Raw genomic sequence first — 20,359 nt, forward strand, 5'->3', positions numbered from 1 at the left:
GGCACCCTTTAAAATTTTGGCCTTAAGTTCTTTCATCTGGTTTCAGCAATAGCAAGGAAGGGAATGAATAGGCAAGCTACAAGTACATACCCTTCCTTTGTAACTCACCTCAGCTGAAAGGAAACAGAGGACACCTTCTGATCCTGTCAGATTTATTGTAATAATCTAAGGCCATGGTCCAGCAAATAGTTGAAGCCAGTGGGATTACTCATATGTTTGGAGGTAAGCATGTTCATGAAGCGCTTTGCTGGATCCTGGCTTTCATATTTTTCAGTTTTGTTTCCTGAGCAGCTGTCACCTGACTTAATACCCTTTTTAGATCTATGAAAACCACATGCAGTGGTTGGTGGTGTTCCGGTGTCTTTTTCTGGAGCTCTTGGACACTGGACAAGATGTCAGTGGTACTATTTCCTGCCCCAAAACCACAATGGCTCTTGAGTAAAACAAACTGATTCTGTGTTGCTATTTCTGATAAGTTCATTGTGAGTATCATGATATTTGATATTTGTTTTAAGGCCCAGCTCATGGGGGGCAAGTTCATACATGAGAATCTCAGCTTTCATTTTTTTTTTAAAAAGGCAAGGTTCTAACCTTCATGGCTGCAGAAAACTGCCTGAAAACACAAACTGAGTACACCCTAAAGGCTCTGAAGACAAATAAAAATACCTCAACATTGATTATTTTTTAAATCTCGTGATTTCCACTTATGATCTTATAGGGCTTGAGTCATGATTTTTGAATGCTTGGAGATGGCAATACTGACCATCATCTGCTTGGATCTCAAGCAATCTGTGTGCTTAGGGGCAGATCACATTGCCTTGTGCACAGGGTGGGGACAAACTACATGTTGGTGATGGAAGATTTTCAAGGAAACTCCCTGAGTTGATACTGAAAGAGCTACCAATCCCCTATATATACATACCTCGCACTGTATAGAAGTTTGACCTACAGTTATTTACCCCCCCTTTTCAAAATGTGTTTAAACTCTTGATCCACATAAACTGGAAAAGTTTTTCCTCAGATACATGTGAGCATTGTATTACTCATGTGTAACTCAATATATGTCACCAGTGTACATAGCGTTTACATAGTTTTAAATGTCACATTTCATGCAGTATTGGGCACAGTGCTCTGTCTTCTATCCTTTTTTATGATACTGACAAACAAGAAGAGCCTTAATCCTTCACTGTCTCCCATTTCTTTGTTCTCTAAGGATGTGGTTAAGAAGACAGCACCTGTTTCTTCAAACAGGCTTGAGTGTTTGAGTGGTGCTCTACTTCATGCCTCAGCTGCTGTACTTTCATTTCCATCTTGCTGACTGGTATATCTTCTATGAAGGTGCAAATTATTTCCCCCTGGTGGATAACACTCTTGATGTATTTTAAGCAGCACTTAGAAGCATTAGGCTGTGTTCTGTTATTTTGTGTGTGTCACGTCTCATGTGTCCTTTCCCTTTCCTCTCCAAAGTGCAGGAACATGGTCTAGTGATTCGAGTATATTACGGGTATTGTCAGTGCAGATGAAAGTCATCTTGCTAACAATGTGTACAAGAACTAGCAGAGAGAAAATGATCAGCGCAAAGATAGGCTCTGTGCATGTTATTTTTTTAAGTCTAATTGCTGAATTTCACATCCACCAGATGTTTCATCTAACCCCCGTGCCAGTGTCACATTTCTTGCCTACTACAGCTATTAATGAAGGGGAAAGAGTTACTAAGCAAATTGCTTATTGGATTCATTATTTACAACAAAGTTCATAATGCCATATATTGTTGTATAGAAGTTGAGTAAACTAGCTTTGCAGGACATATACTGAAATGCACCCCGCTGTCTGAGAGCAAGAGCAGATCCATAGGATGCAATTTTCAAAATGAGTTGTTAAAATTTTGTTAGTTTTGTGTGCAGAAATCCAAGCTTTGCATTCTCACATTGGAATATTGGATAACCTACTTCCCCCTTAGATGTTGATAGTAGTATATGGCTCGATAGTATTCATCACCATATACTTTTTGATGGGTTTCCGTGCCCCGTTTTGGTTTTATGTCCCACCCTCCATCCCCGTTTCTGTTGTGTACAGGTTTGGTGCCATCAGCCATTTTGAGAAAAATATTTTTGGATGGGGGAATGTTGTGTGACTGTTGTGTGACTGGTTTCTACATTGTAGGACCAAATTTATTTTTTCGATGCTATCATGAACGGTATATCATGAGAGAGCATGTTCCACAAGTGACAATAATGAATTGCTGATAAAGTGACATCCCAATAACCATTGAATTTTAAAGGCTTGGCCAATTGTACTGTTAAATTGGAGCTAGTGTTTTGAGGAAAAGCCCTCTTGGAGGCGTTGCTAGGTAAGGTAATGTAAAAACCTGGTTAATAATTTCCTACTTTATTACAGGTCTTGAATTTGAGACGCTTTAATCCAACTGTTAGATTTTTCAGGCCACTCTTTCCATTTCACCAGAAAATACTCATTTCTCCTCCCGACCTTTGTTCACTAGAATCTTTTCTACCCTGTAAACACAGTCCTGGTTAGGGTTTACTTTTTGTAATTCTTTTTGGGGTAAAATGACCCTGAGACTTTCTCTTCTCCATAATCTTTTAATATGTATATAGGTTGCTGTCCTCGTGATAACAATCCAGATGCGATAAATATTTAATTGGTAAAGGTTTGCTGATATCCCTTTTCAAAAGTAACCTTCATTTTAGTCACTTATGTGATCCCCTTTCTTAAAAACCACTCATGGTACCTTTATTTTAGAACTATCCCCGTAGATGGTTTTCCACATGCTCAATGCTTTAGCATGTGTCACGTCGATTGGGCATCCTCTGATAGTACTGTGATAACTTCTGTTACCATCTGTGAAGGCCTGCAGCATGTTGATGTATCAAAAGGTGCTACGGGTGGTAAAATACCTCCACATCTTTGATTTTAAAGTTCTGTTAAACCTCTTTATGACCCCCACCTTGACTTCGTTATTGGTATCAAAATGGCGTACCCCTTGTTGCTGAAACAAAGTATTTAAAGCTTTGTTTAAAAACCTCTTTTCCTCGATTTGTCTGTAATTTTTGAGGCACGCGGCCTTGTCTAAAAATGGCTTTAAACGCCTTTGCCACCTCTTCCTCAGTCTTATTCTTTAGGGGTACTGCCCAGGCGTATTTAGACAAAATATCTATCACCATTAAAATATATTTACGACCATTGTTGTGGTTAGAATGGGGGACATATCGACCAAATCCGCCTGCCATTGCGTGTTCACATCAGACACAACTGTTTTATTTCTTTCAAATTTAATTCTTGCTGGTTTATGTAAAGTGTAAGCACCTTGATCTGTAAGCCAAGCTGCAATCTGCTTTCTGCTCAGTTTTACCGTGTTTTTTAGCAGCCTGAAATAAGGGTGTTACACCCCCAAAGCTCCCAACTTCTTTGAGAGAGTAATTTTCTTTAGCAACCCCAACATTTCTGAGCTTTCTTACTTTAAAACACAGGTGTGTATATATAGATAGATATAAGCAAAACACAAGCTTGGTGGGTCTTTTGTTTTTTTTATTTAATACAGAAGCAAAGTAATATAGGAAGTGGCTAAGCAGGTCTTTTTTATTTTAGTTTATTTTACATTGCATCTTAATCAAAATTCAGGCTTTTTTTTTTAACCCTGTAGGGTAATGAACTGGCATGTAAAAAGTAGCATAATTCATTTTACAAACCATACTATGCACCAATCAGCCAATATTTGATGACACCTTCTTTGAAAGGTTTGCCAGCAATACCAATGGGTCTGGTGTCTCTGTTACCTCACTAATCATTTTGACGACACCGGTTACAGTTTCAGTGGTCTTGTTAAGCTGCTTCAGTGTGTAGGCTTCAGCCATAATTATGTTTAGGACCTGGACCACATTCAGATGAGAAGAAATATATCTCATCTGGTGAAATATTTCTGAATGAGCCCAAGACAAACAAGCGTGGCAGAGTTGATTGGGAGTGTCTGTTGCATAGGCTGCACGGTTTTTAAAAAGCTCTCTTTTCAAACAGCGGCAAATGTTTTTTTTACTACAACGGCCCTAATAATGTAAGTCATAACGTCATCTTCGCAGCTCTATTGATCAACCTCCTTATTTCTTTACAGTTTTTCTTCTTTTTTTTTAATCATGTTTCATGCAAAACCAGCAGGTGCATATCACGGGTTATTCCTCTCAAAGTACATCTCTCTTTATCCTCTTCAGCCTCTGAAGATGTCTGTCAAAAGCAGAGGAAAAAGAAGCAGGTTTTAAAATCTTTGTTGCAATCATTTAAAAATAAAAAAGGCAAACAATTGACTCATGCTACCTCAATCATACCCTCGTCTGTGTCTGAATCATCATCATCATCATCAATCATCCCTGGCAGTTGTGTCGTCGGGAACCGCATCAGCGCACTGTTATTAAACACAAAGATATTGCTGCATTTAACCCCACCATTTATATAGATAGTGTATAATTGTAATAATTTGTTCATGACTGGTAAAACTTTCAGTTGCTTTTACCATAACAATGTCTCCGTCTTTCCATGAATCAGGGTCTATCGGTTGGATCTCAACATCACAATCCTCTGACAGTCCCTCAGCTACCATGTCCTCGTATACAGATTCTTCTTCCATTCCCTACCTATAAAAACAAATATATTTAACCATAAATATTTATAAAATGTTTATAATTCTTCAACAATTTGTTATAAAGGCCGCCTTACCTTTACCTTAGAGTCTGCTTCCTCCAAAGTTGGAAACAACTTTTTCCCAAATGCTATCCTTTTCTTCTTTTACAACTGAGCACAACCCAATAAAGTCTTCCTGGTTCTGTGGTTCAATTTCAGGCTGAAATGCAGGGTTCAGCATCGGGGCTGTCTCTTCAGCAAAATAAGTGTAAGCAGGTCTTCTCTTCTGAACACAAGCAGGGCCACCCAAAAGCAATTTGGGCTTCTTTACGTCTGTAGGCATCTTGTAAAAGGACATGGCCGTTATGTCTAGGCTTCCAATTTTAAAATTACAGCTCACAAAATACACTATTTTATACACATGACAAAACGCTCATTGGCTAGAGTTTTTTTTTCCAAATAATCCACTGCGCATTAGCCCATTTCTGAAAGGAGGTAGTAGCTCTTGTTTTAAAATCTTGGTATGATAGGATTGGTTCAAAAAGAATGCATTCTATGATGCAGCTGTAGAACAGCTTCTGATTGGTCCAACTGAGAGGTGGGGTTTGTTCCCGAGGCTCGCAGCCCCCAGAATAGTTATTTCCCTATGGTCAACCACAGGGGTATGCTTGCTACCTCACTCTTTGCCCTGTGTTACTGAACACAGGTTCTCTAGCTTTTCTCAACTCGATACTTTATTTTAAACTTTTTTCTCTAAAACCCTCTCTCCATAATAAACCTAACTAAAAATCTTTCTTTCTTTAAAAATCTTTAAGTCCTCTCTTTCTATTCTTTCATAGTTTTCTCTAAAAAAACAGCCAAACGTGTCAAAACACCGCCACACAACATTTCCCCCATCCAATAATAATATATATTTTTAAATGGCTGATGGTGCCAAACCTGTACACAACTGGAAACAGGGATGGAGGGTGGGACATAAACCCAACATGGGGTGTGGAAACCTGTCAAAAAGTATATGGTGATGGATACTGTCGAGCTGTATACTACTTTTGATTTTAATGCGAAAACAGATTTTCTGAATACACATTATGCACAAAATTGTGGGAACAATTTTAGAACTGGGAAGCCAAATGGTGGAAGCCATTTGAAAATTTGAAAATGTGGCCCCTAATGTGCAAGCACAGTAGAGGCAGTGCGCATTCTACCAGATCAGTAGACCCTAAACAAAGGGAAAAATACTGAATTCAGCACCAATTCCATAATATCATGTAAACAATCCAGATTAGGGAATTCCACAGTTGTCCTTATTGTAAACTGCAATACGCTATTACTGCCATTACTTTGATTTATTATTTGTATTACAATAGTGCCTAGGAGTCCCACTTTTGGACCAGGGCCCTATTGTTCTAGGTGCTGTACAAGCACAGAACAAAAAAAGTCCCCCCTCCCACAAACAGCTGACAATACAAGTATAAGACAAGGGCCAAGAGATACAGAGACAGGAATACAAGGAAACAGTGAGAAGACAGACATAGGGTTCAGGAAGAAGATATCACACAAGATTAAACTCATTATGGTATTTCTGTGACTACTTTGTGGGAGGGTGGGTTTACTTAGGAAGGGAATAAGGAAAATGGAAAGGGAAGAGGGTGATGGGGACAGATTGGGAAGAAGAGGATAAGAGATTCAGGTGTGGAGTACAACTGAGGTGAAGAGACTGTGAGGGGGGAAGAGGGTAAGTGGCAGTTTGGAGCAAACAGCCAGTGCAGAGACAGTTAGAGAACATTTTTCAGTTTTGATTGGAATGTCCAGAGGCCCCTGCTTTGGTTGCTTCTGCACCTTCCAGCTGGAGTTTATGGTTGGATCCTCTGCAGATTTTCCCCAAGCCTGGTGGTGATGGGGACTTGCTTGATATTTCTCAAGGGCTCCAAAGCTCCATTACAATCTATTGGTTAAAAAGAAATGTGTTTTGTAAGATTCCACTAAAACTTTTAAAACAAAAATAAAACTGGCTTGTTTTATATCTTATACAACAGCACTGGAAATTTTGCATGTAATTGATTTCATTACCAAAAAAGAAAACAAAAAACAAGTGCTGCGACACCATTCAGCTAGTGCTTCTTATGTAATCTTTGTATTAGTAAATTAGACTGTGTTAGGAGACCCTTCTCTGATTACTTATTAGTGGAGGACTAGAAGCCAGAATATTGTAAAGAGAATATTGAAGCCAAGAGCAGCTAGGAAAGCAATTGCCAGTTGTTAGTTAAAAGAATTGTAGTAATGATATTATCTACAACCACTGACTCTGCCTAATTATTCATAACATTACTCCAAATAAAGAGGAAAAAAATGAAAGTGGAGGTGAAGCATGTTCTAGTTATTAAAGCAAAGACTTGTAGTTAATGGATTTTTCCTGTTTTTAGCTCTGCCATAGACTTAATGTATAGCCATGGATAAGTCATGTAACCATTCTATGTCATAGTTTCTCTCTTAGTAAACTAAGAATAATACTTATATATTGGCTAAGGGAGCTGTGAAGCTTAATTCATGAATGTTTTTAAAACACATTCTGATTTTAAGGAAGAGACAAGTCTTATTTGTTTCTTGCTTATTAGTCTATAATTTGTGGTCAATAAAGTAGTTATGGATTCAGTTAAATAATATAAATAATACAAGATTCAGTAGGAGATCTCCGTATAACTCCCTTCCGCCCCCTTCCCGCCCCCAGCCCAAACAATAAGAGGAGAACTCAGTTATGGCAGGCACTCCATTCGGAAAGCATTCTCTTACGTCTGAGCTTTGCAAGGCTCTGAGACCAGTGTGTAATATTGCATACTATGTGCTGAAATATTCTAGGATTTAGGGTTGATACAAAGATTGTATGTCAGATGTAATTATCATAAGATGTTCCTTGTTTTTGACAGTTTGTATCACATTTAAGTGTTCCTTAAGTCTCCTTTTGTGTGTTAGAATCATAGACTTTAAGATCAGAAGAGACCGTTATGATCATCTAGTCTGACCTCCTGCACAATGCAGGCCACAGAATCTCACCCACCCACTCCTGTAACAAACCCCTACCTATGTCTGAGTTATTGAAGTCCTCAAATCGTGGTTTAAAGACTTCAAGGTGCAGAGAATCCTCCAGCTAGTGACCCATGCCACACGCTGCAGAGGAAGGCGAAAACCCCCAGGGCCTCTGCCAATCTTCCCTGGAAGAAAATTCCTTCCTGACCCCAAATATGGCAATCAGCTAAACCCTGAGCATGTGGGTAAGACTCACCAGCCAGACACCCAGGAAATAATTCTCTGTAGTAACTCAGATTCCACCCCATCTAACATCCCATCACAGGCCATTGGGCATATAGATGGCTAATAGTCAAAGATCACTTAATTGCCAAAATTAGGCTAGCCCATCATACCATCTCCTCCATAAACTTATCAAGCTTAGTCTTGAAGCCAGATATGTCTTTTGCCCCCACTGCTCCCCTTGGAAGGCTGTTCCAGAACTTCACTCCTCTGATGGTTAGAAACCTTCGTATAATTTCAAGTCTAAACTTCCTGGTGGCCAGTTTATATCCATTTGTTCTTATGTCCACGTTGGTACTGAGCTTAAATAATTCCTCTCCCTCCCTGGTATTTATCCCTCTGATGTATTTATAGAGAGCAATCATATCTCCCCTTAGCCTTCTTTTGGTTAGGCTAAACAAGCGAAGCTCTTTGAGTCTCCTTTCATAAGACAGGTTTTCCATTCCTCAGATCATCCTAGTAGCCGTTCTCTGTATCTGTTCCAGTTTGAATTCATCCTTCTTAAACATGGGAGTCTATTAATGTACACACAATAATGCACTGAACTGTACACTGAGTCATGCACATGAGATCTAGTGCAAGTCTTGTGTTTCCTATCTATGCTTTTAGCAAAGTAATATCCCCATTATTTTTTGCCTGCAGGGGTCGAGTAAAAACATTTTAGAAGCTGGGTAAGCTTTCATACTCTTGAAATGTCATTAGTAACCCATTTGCTTCCAAATGTGATCCCACAGTCCTAAAGTGATTTAATTTAACAAATCAAATTAGCAATACGTTTATCAGCAGCAGCTATCTGTGGCCTGCCACCAGCAGGACTGCTGGGATGAGAGGTGCTCACTGGTGATGAAGCATTAAGGTTGCCCCTTGTATCTGGCTATTGCCCTTTGACATGCATGCCGCCTCTGAAGACCTCTCTCCATTTTGCCAATATACTATAGGAGCAATATTACTGCAGCTGCCCCTTTTCATTGTCTGCAGATGGCTCAGTCACAGAGAACAGAGCATAGAGGTAAATTGCCCTTAGGACACAGTATATTAAATATGATGGTCAGGAGAAATTTAAAATATGAAACCAGTGGGAATGTAATAAACTTTCAGATCAAAGGTAGAGGTTCACTGCACATATGACAAGGAAAGTACACACAGGTGGTGTGCTGTTTATTAACAGTGTGACTGAAAAAAAATAATGGCCAGATATCAAAAGTTAAGCATTCATCACTGTGTGCATATATTTTTGTGTGCCTAAATTATGCACACAAATACCCACTGTGCTTGCACAAATCAGGTATTTTACTTGTACCTAGCCACTCAGGTGTTAACATGCCTTACTACTGGAAAGACCAGGAGGATGAGGTGGTATTTGTATTGGACCAACTTCTGTTGTTGAGAGAGACAAGCTTTTGAGCTTACACAAAGCTCTTCTTCAGGTCTAGGAAACTTAGGGCAGGTCTACACTACAAACTTGCATCGGTGCCTCATCTGGTGAAGATGCTGTAAACCGATGGAAGAGAGCTCTCCTGTTGGCTTGATAACTATGCCTCTGAGACGTGGTAGCTATGTCAGCGGGACAAGCTCTCCTGCCAACATAGCGCTATCTACATGGGGGGTTAAGGTCAGTATAACTACGTTGCTCAGGGATGTGGATTTTTCATACTCCCAAGTGATATAGTTATACGGAAGTAAGAGTGTAGTGTAGACCTGGCCTTACTCAGAGTGTCACAGCTAAATACAAGGTGGGGCAGATTGTTTAGTATAAGTAATTAACACACATGTCAAGGGACCATTCAAGGTGAAGTGGCCTGTTAAAACCTCTCCAGTCATAGGAAGGAAAGGAACTGGGGGAAGCAACTTGGGGAGGGTTGTTAGTGGATTATATATACAAAACTGCAAGATTGTACTATAGACTTGCCCTGAGTAAGTTTCCCAGACCTGAAGAACTCAAAAGTTTGTCTCTGTCACCAACAGAAGTTGATCCAATAAAAGATACCTCACCCACCTTGTCTCTCTAACATCCTGGGATCGACACGGCTATATATCTGCTTACTACTGGAAAGGCATTCATCCTTATGGCCGATGTTTACACCTGTAGTGGAGTCTCAATGAAGGATTAAGTCCTATTTTTTAAGTAAAAAAATTGAATTTTCATGCACACAAATTAGGCATATGCAAATTTACATGCATAATTGTATAGGCTTCACTTTGAAAAATTGGTATAAACTGTGCAGCAAATTAATGTCAATGTCAGTAAAATTCAGTCAACTAATTATCACACAGGGCTTTTGAGTAAGGGAAGGTGAGGCAAGAATGTCCAGTCAAATTCCTGATTTGCCAGAACGGATACAACAAAGTAATGGCCTAAGTAGATGTTTGAGTGAAGACCTGTGATAATGCCTAGGAAAGGACAGACACAACCTGTATACGATGTCAGTGTGATGAAAAAGAAATATAAATTGTGAAGTAAATCAATTTCCTACTAGTATTTCAACCAAAGGAAATGTATTTACTATATCTTAGAACAAAGCTTAACTGTATCCAGTTCTTGAGGGAAACATGATCTAAATGGCCTCTGCTAGCTCTCCTAACCATATAAAATAAGTTCATAGGCTCATAATCAAGGAATCAAAATCAATTCTGTTCTAACTTAGAACCTAGACACTCAGCTTGAAATTAGGAAAAAAATAATACAAAAACTTTGCCACCAAAGTTTTGCACGCATGTCTGGAGTGAAAAATTGTTTACATGAACTTTCAAATTTTGTGAAATTTAATAAATCTGATAGACTTCTATGAACATTCTGTGAACTCAATAGCAGGCTAATTTTGATGAAAACATTTTTGGTGCTACTAAAACTCAATAAAATATTTGCAGGTATCTCCATGAGGACTGGTGTACTCATGCACCAATGAGTAGGACTGGTGTTTTGACATTCTTCTTTGTTCATCTCACATGTGCTATTTTTGTTTCATGGGGACAGTGTTCCCAGAACCACTAGGGCAATGTATTCAAAGAGACTTTTATCACAGTGCTACATATACTGAAATATTATTGTCTTCAGTGATAGGCTAAGGAGGAAATGTAGCAAACATTTGACTTTTCAGTCAAAGCTGGGAGTAGTGTACTGCATGAAAATATCTGAATCATCTGTTGCAGAACAATCTGATCCTTTTTTTCCTGTCATTTTCATGTAGCTTGTTTTTTCTCAGTTTTGAATTTAATTTTAGCATCTCATATTTCAGTGAGATAGATTGAAAACAAATGGAATGTAAAACTAATATTAAAAACTACTTCAGGAAGACAAAGGAACAAGTAGTTTAGAAATATATTAAAATAACTGCAGCTATTTCTATGCTAGCTTTTTCGTTGTTGCAAACTTTATCCTTCTGCCTTGCCCCTGCAGTTAGTGGGCAAAGACAAGTTTGGTAGACTCTATTGAGAGTTCTCTTTGTTTAGACTAAAAGGTGACAAATGAGTATTGTACTTCTCCTGTGGATATTTTATTTAGGCTCCAGCTCAAGCAAGTGTTAGCAGATTGTATCCCTGTTCAGGAAAGCCCTTATGCACATGTTTAATGTCAATCATGTGCTTAAATACCATTGATTTAAGTGTGTACTTAATTTTAAGCATGTGTCATTCGGTTCAGTGGGACTTAGGCACATGCTTAAAATTAAGAGTACACTTAATTAGGATTAACCTCAGGATTAAGCACATGCTTCCTGAATAGAGATGCTTTCCTGAAATAGGACCTTACTCTGTATTCCTTCTCTTTTTGAAATGTGTTAAGTATCACTTATAAGTAATACAACAGTACATATTTGCTCAATTTTTTTTTCAATGGGGGGATAAAATTTGTTATAATACAAGTCTCTCTTTTATATAGTGCCTTTTATCCCAAATGATCCCAAAGTAGTTAACAAACATTAGGGCTTAATTCTGCTATGTGTTGTGTACCGTCAACTCTCATTGGTTTCAGAAGGAGTTGAGTGCTCTGTGCATTATAGAACGTGTTCAGTTCCACAGGATTGAGTCATTGAGATGCAGGATTCACTTAATGTGTTATGTTACCACATGCAAAGACCAAACCATGGACTTTCAGTCTTAAAAGCATTATGAACTCAAACCAATTATTTTAGCTCAAAGACATGTTTCCCCTAAGAAACCAAATGGAAGGAGAAAATCAATGAATTATTAACCTATCCAAAACAAGTCTTGGTTTCATAGTTAAAGTGGGTTTACTTGAAAATTTTCTGCAAATTTGAGTGTGAGCACTGGTTCCAGTGGTATTTTCCATTTTAAGTATGGGAAATATTTCTCTAGTAAAATGTTTTAAAATGGAAGAGCCTTTAAGTTCAACCACTGTACTTATACCACATTACCTTCAGCTGAAGTACAGCCTCCTTTGATAGTGAACACAACAGCTATTTAACAATGGTAACAAAACACAACATTTTAGGATAGGAAATGAAGAAAAATGCCATAACCATCTGAAATTAAAGAGGGAATTTAGGAAGGAAGACCAAAATTGGATATAGCTGGGATATTGGTGTTAATATCACTGCCTCTATGAAAAGCACCATGGGATATTTAATATCCACAAATAGTCAGGAGTTCTATTTTATGTCTCAGGAAAAAGCCAGCACCTTCAACAGTATTGTGCCTGTTATCATTATGCTGAGGTATTAATTTAGTACCAATGCAATACGAATAGTACCATCTACTCTACCATCTTAGATAGTGCAATCCGATCTAAGTATTGCCCAGGTCTAAACATGCTTATCACAGTCCATGAGGATTGACTGAATAGCTATTTTTATATTCTGTTTTTCACTGATTGATACATGAACAATTGGAGTACAAGCCTATTGTGACCTGTTGAGGATTTCACTGAAATTGAACTTAAGAGTAGTTTCTGCTCAATCTACAGAAACATTAGTCTTGGTTGCCAGTGGAAGAAATCCACCAAAATGTATGAAAAGGAGAATCAGCCAACACATGAGAACACCTCAAATAAAAATGAGAGGTTCTTGGGGTATTAGTAACAGTCCAAGCAGTTTTAAACCTGTGAGACCTGACTATCTACGGTGTGAATTTGTAGGAGTATTGCCTCAGTAAGTGCCAGTCCAACATCCTCAAAAGTCACTGGAAGGTCTCCTATTGATTTCATTGGCCCTTGGATCAGCCCTAATACAGCCTCAGGCTGTGTCAAATTTTTCCCATACATATTACAAGCCCAAATTTCCCCATACATATTACAAGCCCAAATTGTTACCCACACGAATGGCCATCTACAGGTTAACTGGACCTTGTCCCAGTAAAGAAGCCATTATCACACAGTAAATATTCTTACACATGTACATATATTTATTAGAAATTAACCATCAATCAACAGAATACACACACCGAGCATCTAATGTTCACCACTCCCAATAAAGGAGATGGCCAGTCAGGATCCGATCTTGTCTGGGGCTCTGGCTTTCATACAATATAGTCGTTCAGGGGTTAAAAATCCTAGCAGCTTTGGTCTTGAGCTGTATTCCAGAGCTAAGTTCCAACAAGCTTGTTTCCTGATCCTCATTATATAATTAAAGTGAGGATTTCGCTTATCTATACCCTAACCAATTATTTTACTCAAAGCACAGTTATTCAAAAACACTAACCAATCATTTTCACTATACAAAGATTCACATGCCTCAGACTACCTACTCATTAGCTTTTGTGTTTTTCAAAGTTAGTAAAAATGTCTCATGGTCAACGGATCTTTATGCTTCGTTAGTAGAATACATTTGCAACAGCAAAACCTTATATTTTTTATCATCAGGAAGAAGCTGCAGAAACTCAAGGCTAGCTTGTCCATTTTCTTCCCATTCTCATGACTCTGTGAATATATCTATCTATCCCTGTTAGTAATGCTGTCTGCCTACGTCAAGGCTGTATTCTCCTGACTCTAGTTTTTGTTTTCAGTGTATGGTTATGGTGGCTGAACATAGAAGATCACTCTGGGTTATGCTAAGTCCATACACAAGAAGGTTATGGATCATGTCAAGTCAAGGCCTCTAATTACAAAATGATATCAGGTGTTCTTTAGATTGAGGGTCATTACATTTTTGAATTAAGGACGACTTGTAGATCTAAAACAGAGCCACAATAAATCCCCTTTCTCTTCAAATATTCCCATTAACATTATCCCTTTTTGTTTTTTACACTCCCTCTCTCTCTTTCTGTCACAGATGACATGATCTAACAGTTAATTTCCCTTAGGCTAAGGAAAGGTTCCTTGACGCTAATTAATTTGGTGTTTATAATATTTTTGTGATTTACGGCTATTTATAACACTAGTATAAAAACAAATGTCTGCTATAAAGTACCATCTTCCTCCTCTCCAGCTCATTGCTGAGCCTTGCCATCCATGAATTAAACCAAATAGACACAACCAATTAATGCAAAAATGGAAACTTCTTTCATTGTGACTATACCCCATTCATTGATAGAAAGTTCCAGTCTGCCTTAGAAAAACAGCTGGAAACTCAACATATTGTGTTAGAGAGCATTAAATTTGAATACCTCCAAAGATGAAAAGTGTTAATCAACCACATTTAAACATATCCTTCACATAACCTTTGTATCCAGCAACAGGCCAGACAGTTTCATTATTTAGCAGGAATCTGTGTGGTTTAAATCTTCTAAGGTGATGTCTACACTACAGCTAATGTCAGCATAACTTATGTTGCTCAGGGGTGTGTGTGACTAAATCACTCCTCCCCCCACTCCCGAGTGACATAAGTTACACCAACATAAGTGCTGGTGTGGACAGTGCTATGTCGGTGGAGAGCTTCTCCCTCTGACATATCTACTGCTGCTAGTGGAGGCTGGAGTTAGTTAAGCTGACAGGAGAACTCTCCCCTGTCGGTGTAGAGTGGCCTTACATAAGAGAGTTTGCAGTGGCACAGTGTAGCCATGGCCTAAGAAAGTGTTTTGTTGAGGGATGTTTAGGATGCTGTAGAGCAGTGAGACACTTCTATTAAATAGCGTGTTCTGTTTGCTTATCTGCTAGCCTGTGGTCTTGCAAAGTGCTGAGCACCCTCAACGTCTGGTGAAGTTACTCAGAGCTGAGGGCACTCAGCACCTCATAGCAGGGGCAAATAAATTGTTTGTCGTTGATGAGATGTCCAGGTGAGCTGCTAATCCAAATTTAGTTTATGAAACTGTCAAGCAGTGACAAGAAAATGTAAAAGAAATGAGGATATATGATGTATGAATTTTTTTTTTCAACACTGCACTGTGGTATGTTCCTATGACATATCATTTATGGAGGAAAGTCATTTGAAAATACCAACATTTTATCTAATCCATTATTTTGCCAGACAACCATCTGAGCTGAATGAATAACTACTGCTGGTAATGAGCAAGACATGACAAAAAAAGGAGACTATCTTAAATTTAAAGAAAATATATTTTGTGTGGCAAACTCAAATGTGAAAGTATTCATTATAAGCAAAGAACTCATGTGCCAGGCTACTTAGCTTATGCTAAAAATTAAAGAAATGGTACTAAACGAGAATATAATAAATAAATACAGGGTACTGACATGATTTATGTGTGCACACAGTACATGTAGTTTGGTGAAACAAAGGCAAATGGATTAAAAAAAGGTCCTCTTTTATCTAAAGTTAGGTATGTCTCAGGTACATAACCTTTGTTTTTAAACGTCGCCATCATTATGTCCACAGTGACTATAATTTTAATCTGATACAAATTGGTTTTTACTTTGGTGTGCATGTTCTAATTCTGAACTGCTTTCCTTTAAAGGGGCACTGTTAAGGCTAATACGTCCAAAAGGTATCCCCCTTCCTTATAAATGACATCTTTGGTTTAAGATACTTTCAAACCCACCATCAGGGATATTGGAAGGTGCATGTTTACTATCAGTTTAGTATATGAACGAGGAAGATGAAGGAAATACCATCATAACAAAATTGCGATTGGACCAAATCCTAAGGTCTGCACATGTGCCTATGGCCATAGCCATGAACTCTGCAACAGCCTGATCAATCCTGAGGACAGTGTGGTGGGCATAGTAGAGTGTGCAGAGTGATTATTCAGCCATTACATGTTTGGAACATACAGAGATCCAGATGGAGACTAGGAACTCATGCAGGCTTAATTATGAATCTAGCAGAATCCAGAGGTTTCATAATACTTTGAAAAATAGAGGCAGATGTCCTCAATGGAAGATCAATATCTTGGTTAGCTTCTTAAAACATATCTTATTTTGCTCCAACATCACTTCATTCTTTCCCAGGTTCCGTCTGATCCAGGTGTTTTTTATGCTAGCTGATCTCATGAAGGCATCTGGTGAGTATAGTCACATTTGCTGAAATGGAGATATAAACTGTTGTCAGGATATCATCTCACACCTTTGCCAAGAAATGGGGAAAGGGGGCAGAATAGAATCCTGAGGAACACTACATTTGAGGGCTTATGGGAAGAGGAGTGGCTGGCAGTCAACGCATTCTGGGTTCATTTTGAGAGGAATGGATGAACCTATTGTAGTTCAATACCATAGATTTGTGCTAAGGATCTGTCAACATTTCCATTATAAATGCTTTATATTCCAGGATTTATAATATAATTCAGTCATTGCAATTTGTTCTTGGTTGAAATGCATTTGAAACCAGTTCTTTGTCTGAGACAATGTTATTTTTCATACAATATACTTCAAGTGAATTTAAAAAAAAATGTTCCAGAACTGAAATAATTTGTACTTTTTTCAACTTCAGTGTTTAAAAGACTCCAAACAGACTATAACACCTGATAGAGCTGTCTGTGATAATCCATTGTAACAGGAACACTTTAAAAAGTCCTCATAATAATTTGTTTAAGAAGCTTTGCTACTGATTTACACAATACACAACAACTGGTGTGATTCCTTTAGAAACTGTCTTAAAGAAATACTAAATATTAGGTCTAAAAATTGACTGATCTACATTAAAAATCAGTTGAGTATCAGTTTAATGTCCAATTTGGGCCCAGTGTCATAGTTTGGGAACACTGCTTTGCTTTGTAAGCATCACCAGAAGTAAGACACAGTTTAATGAGCCCCCATTTGTATCAGTAAGGGTAATAGAAACACCTTAGTAATGCTTAAGTCATGGACAGAATTCAGTTATAAGTGTGGAATCATCATGTCTGTGCATACTGGGAAGCATGAGCTGGATTATTCTTCCTGAGATTTATTCTTGAGAAAGAGGGGCTGAGGGTCCTATTCCTCTATGTCAAGGGACCTGATGGACTTTTTAAAACTAGTACAGAACTATGTTGACGGGCACCATAGAATATATTATCAGTGAAAGAAAGAAAAAAATCAAATACGGTGTGTCTGCCTTGAAATACCATGAATGGGGCTCAGGAAATTTGGAAGCAAAATTCAGAACACAAGTGGATTTTCTTCACATTTCTATCTAAATTATGCTTTTACAGTTTAAAAAAAGTGGGAAAGGCTGCTTTCTGTGGCTGATATTTGAGGATGAAAAGCATATTTCTGTGTAATATACTGTTATAACTGATGAAGAACAGTTCATCCTACTGAATCTATACAGCCTATATTAATGGCTATCTCAGTTTTTAGCATTCAAAAAAACAAATCATAAAAGGGCAAATATGAAATTAGTCATCCACATGTACTAATTTGAGCCTGAGTCTGCAACTTGTGTGTGACTAGATCCTGACACCCACACAACGCCCCATTGAAGTCAATAGTGCTTGGCATGTGCAAAGGAGTCTGCCTAAAGGAGTGTGCCTACAACACACTGCAGGTTTGGGGACCTTAGATTCTAAGTGAATAGAAGGCAAATGAATAGGTACATGATAGAGTCCAATACAGAAGAGCAAAGGACCAGATTCCACTCTCCCTCTACTTACATTGAGTGGTATCACAGCTAGTTCCACTGATTTCAATAAGACTAGTTTACACTATGTCTACACTACTCCGGGATCAACGCTGCTGCAATTGATGCACTGGGGGGGGGGGGTCAATTTAGCGGGTCTAATGAAGACCCGCTAAATTGACAGCAGAGCACTCCCCGGTCAACTCTAGTACTCCACCAGGAACAAGAGGAGTAAAGTAAGTTGATGGGAGAGTGTCTCCCGCCAACCCAGCACAGTGTAGACACTGCAGTAAGTCGACCTAAGCTACGTCAAATCCAGCTATGTTATTCACCTAGCTGGAGTAATGTAATTTAGGTCGACTTACCATGGTAGTGTAGACATAGCTATAGAGCCATTTGATGGGAGTAAGTGGGATGGTATATGGCCCAAAACTCATGGAAAAATACCCACAGTCAAACTATGATTGGCCCACCAAGGGTGGGAAGAAAAGGATGCAGGAACTGTTTCCCCACATTGTAGCCAGACAGCAGGCAGCCATTATTTGTTTGGCTATGTTGAGGAGTGTGGGGGTTGGAGGCTAATGTTGCCTGAAGCCCCTGAGGGGGATTCTCTGAGTTGCAGTAGGAGGATAAGGTGATGGACTAGATCCCTGAAGGCCATTCAGTGCTGAGGGAGGAGAGTTGGTATGAGGAGAGGGATGTATATTAATCCTTTTTCAAAGGTGTAAAAATACTTGTTTTCAGTGTGGCCCTGGAAGCACAGGGTATGATTCTCTTCTTGCTTATCCCTGCTTTATAGCACTGTGACTCCATTGACTTCAGTGAAGTTCCTGCTGATTTACACTAGGGTAAGAGAGGAGAGAATCAGGTTTACTGTCTTTTACACAAGATATTTACAATATCTTTTATAATGTGCCTTGGCACCAAGAACATTTCTTGGCATGTTCTTCAGATAATAGTGGTGGGAACAATATCAATATATAGAGACATGAACAGTGCATCTCCTCCCCACATTCCTGTTGAGCCCTGTCTCTTAAAGGCATACTTTACTCCTCAGTCTGCATGATTCAAAATTACAGAACTTTGCAAACTTGTAGCATCTTGCTTTTTCATTGTGGTTTTTCTGTTCAGTATTTATCGGTTGTATAATCTAGACCAATCCTTTGGATTTTTTTCTAAATCACACTTCTAGCTTTTCAGAAAAGGCTTTATTTTTTTTCATCTAGAAATCAATATTCTCTCCTTAGACTGATTTCACTTGCTTGTCCTCATCTGTTTTCTTTTTAGCTAGTTCTATTGGAGCAACCTGTTGTGTGCAAAGAAACCTGTGCTGGCTGAAGAATATCAATCTTATATAATCTACATGAGAGAAGCAAATTCCATCTGACATGGCATGTTAACTATCTACACAGATACAGGAGACTTTGAGTAAGTAGAGGAAGTGCTGTTAAAAAATAATAGTTGGCCAATCATTTAAAAACTGACTGCTGAACATTGGGAAGAAATTACCTATATACCACAGCAGCAGCAAATTCCCTGCATTCCAGAGCGCTGAAGAACTGTCATTCACTCATAGGGACTCTGTGACAGGTTCCCCGGGGGGCAACCTGGAACTGGGGTACCATTGGTTACCTAAGAAGTAAAATAAATTCACAGTCTGAGTTCTACAAACTGAACAGGATCTGAATCAAGCAGTGTCTCACCCTGACAGATGGTACAAGCAGGCTACAATACAAAGGCTGGGGCTCTTTTCCAGCCTGGGACCACCCTCCCCAGTTCAGTCTTTCTTTGTCCTCCAGATGTTTCTTTCAGGTGTTGAGATTTTTTTTTTGAAAGGGGGAGGTGCCAGGTGATAGTTTCTTCCAGCTGGCTGGAAAGATGGATCCCTGTGATGTGCAGTCTGCCTGCATTGGTCAAGCAGTCTTCATTCTTTAGGTGCTCTCTCTGAGAAGTTTTCTGGGAAAGTGGATTCCCTTTAATGGGCCATCAGCATATCTGGCTACTCCATTGTTGTACCTGAAAGGCTGGTTATGGGTGCTCCCAACCTCACAACATATTTCAGTAATACACACATAGCAAAACTTCATAACTTCACATACAATGACAGCACATACAATCCAACGGGATATTCATGTTCAACAGATAAAGACTTTTAAAACGATACCTCACAAGGCATATTTTGTACAAGACATATCATAATTATATGACAGTGGCGAATATGGGGGTTCCAGGGTACTGCTTTGAAGCAGAGCATGCCACAGGCTCACAGTCAAGTGGCATACGCAGATGTAACACAAAACAGCATAGAACATGTTGCTTTAGAGTTGAACAATATTTCAGTATCGTAACATATTTAAAAGTTAGTATTTATCTGGAATGTTAATCTTTCACAATATAAGAATGATATAAAAATCCTATTAAAGTACAATTTGTTATCTATTCTTCAATAAATGCTTAGGGCTACATTACGCCATAAGGCGAAGAGCAAAGAGTGCTGTGTAAACTGCACCAGCTCAGGAGTAGATGCTCCAGAGGCATTGTGC

The 20,359-nt window shown here is 38.7% G+C and overlaps 1 long non-coding RNA gene across 3 annotated transcripts in view; it reads left to right on the plus strand.

Moving 5' to 3' along the window:
• LOC122465702 overlaps positions 1–799 on the plus strand; it is a 54,643-nt gene extending 53,844 nt beyond the window's left edge. For 2 of the 3 annotated variants that reach the window (XR_006290719.1, XR_006290721.1), the window contains 2 exons: positions 275–482; positions 579–799. This is a non-coding gene — a long non-coding RNA (uncharacterized LOC122465702). The remainder of the gene's footprint in view (positions 1–274; positions 483–578) is intronic. The other variant, XR_006290720.1, reaches the window with a different exon arrangement.
• The last annotated feature ends 19,560 nt before the right edge of the window (positions 800–20,359 follow it).

The sequence above is a fragment of the Chelonia mydas genome, chromosome 4 (genome assembly GCF_015237465.2).
Source record: "Chelonia mydas isolate rCheMyd1 chromosome 4, rCheMyd1.pri.v2, whole genome shotgun sequence".
In the NCBI taxonomy this organism is placed as follows: domain Eukaryota; kingdom Metazoa; phylum Chordata; order Testudines; family Cheloniidae; genus Chelonia; species Chelonia mydas.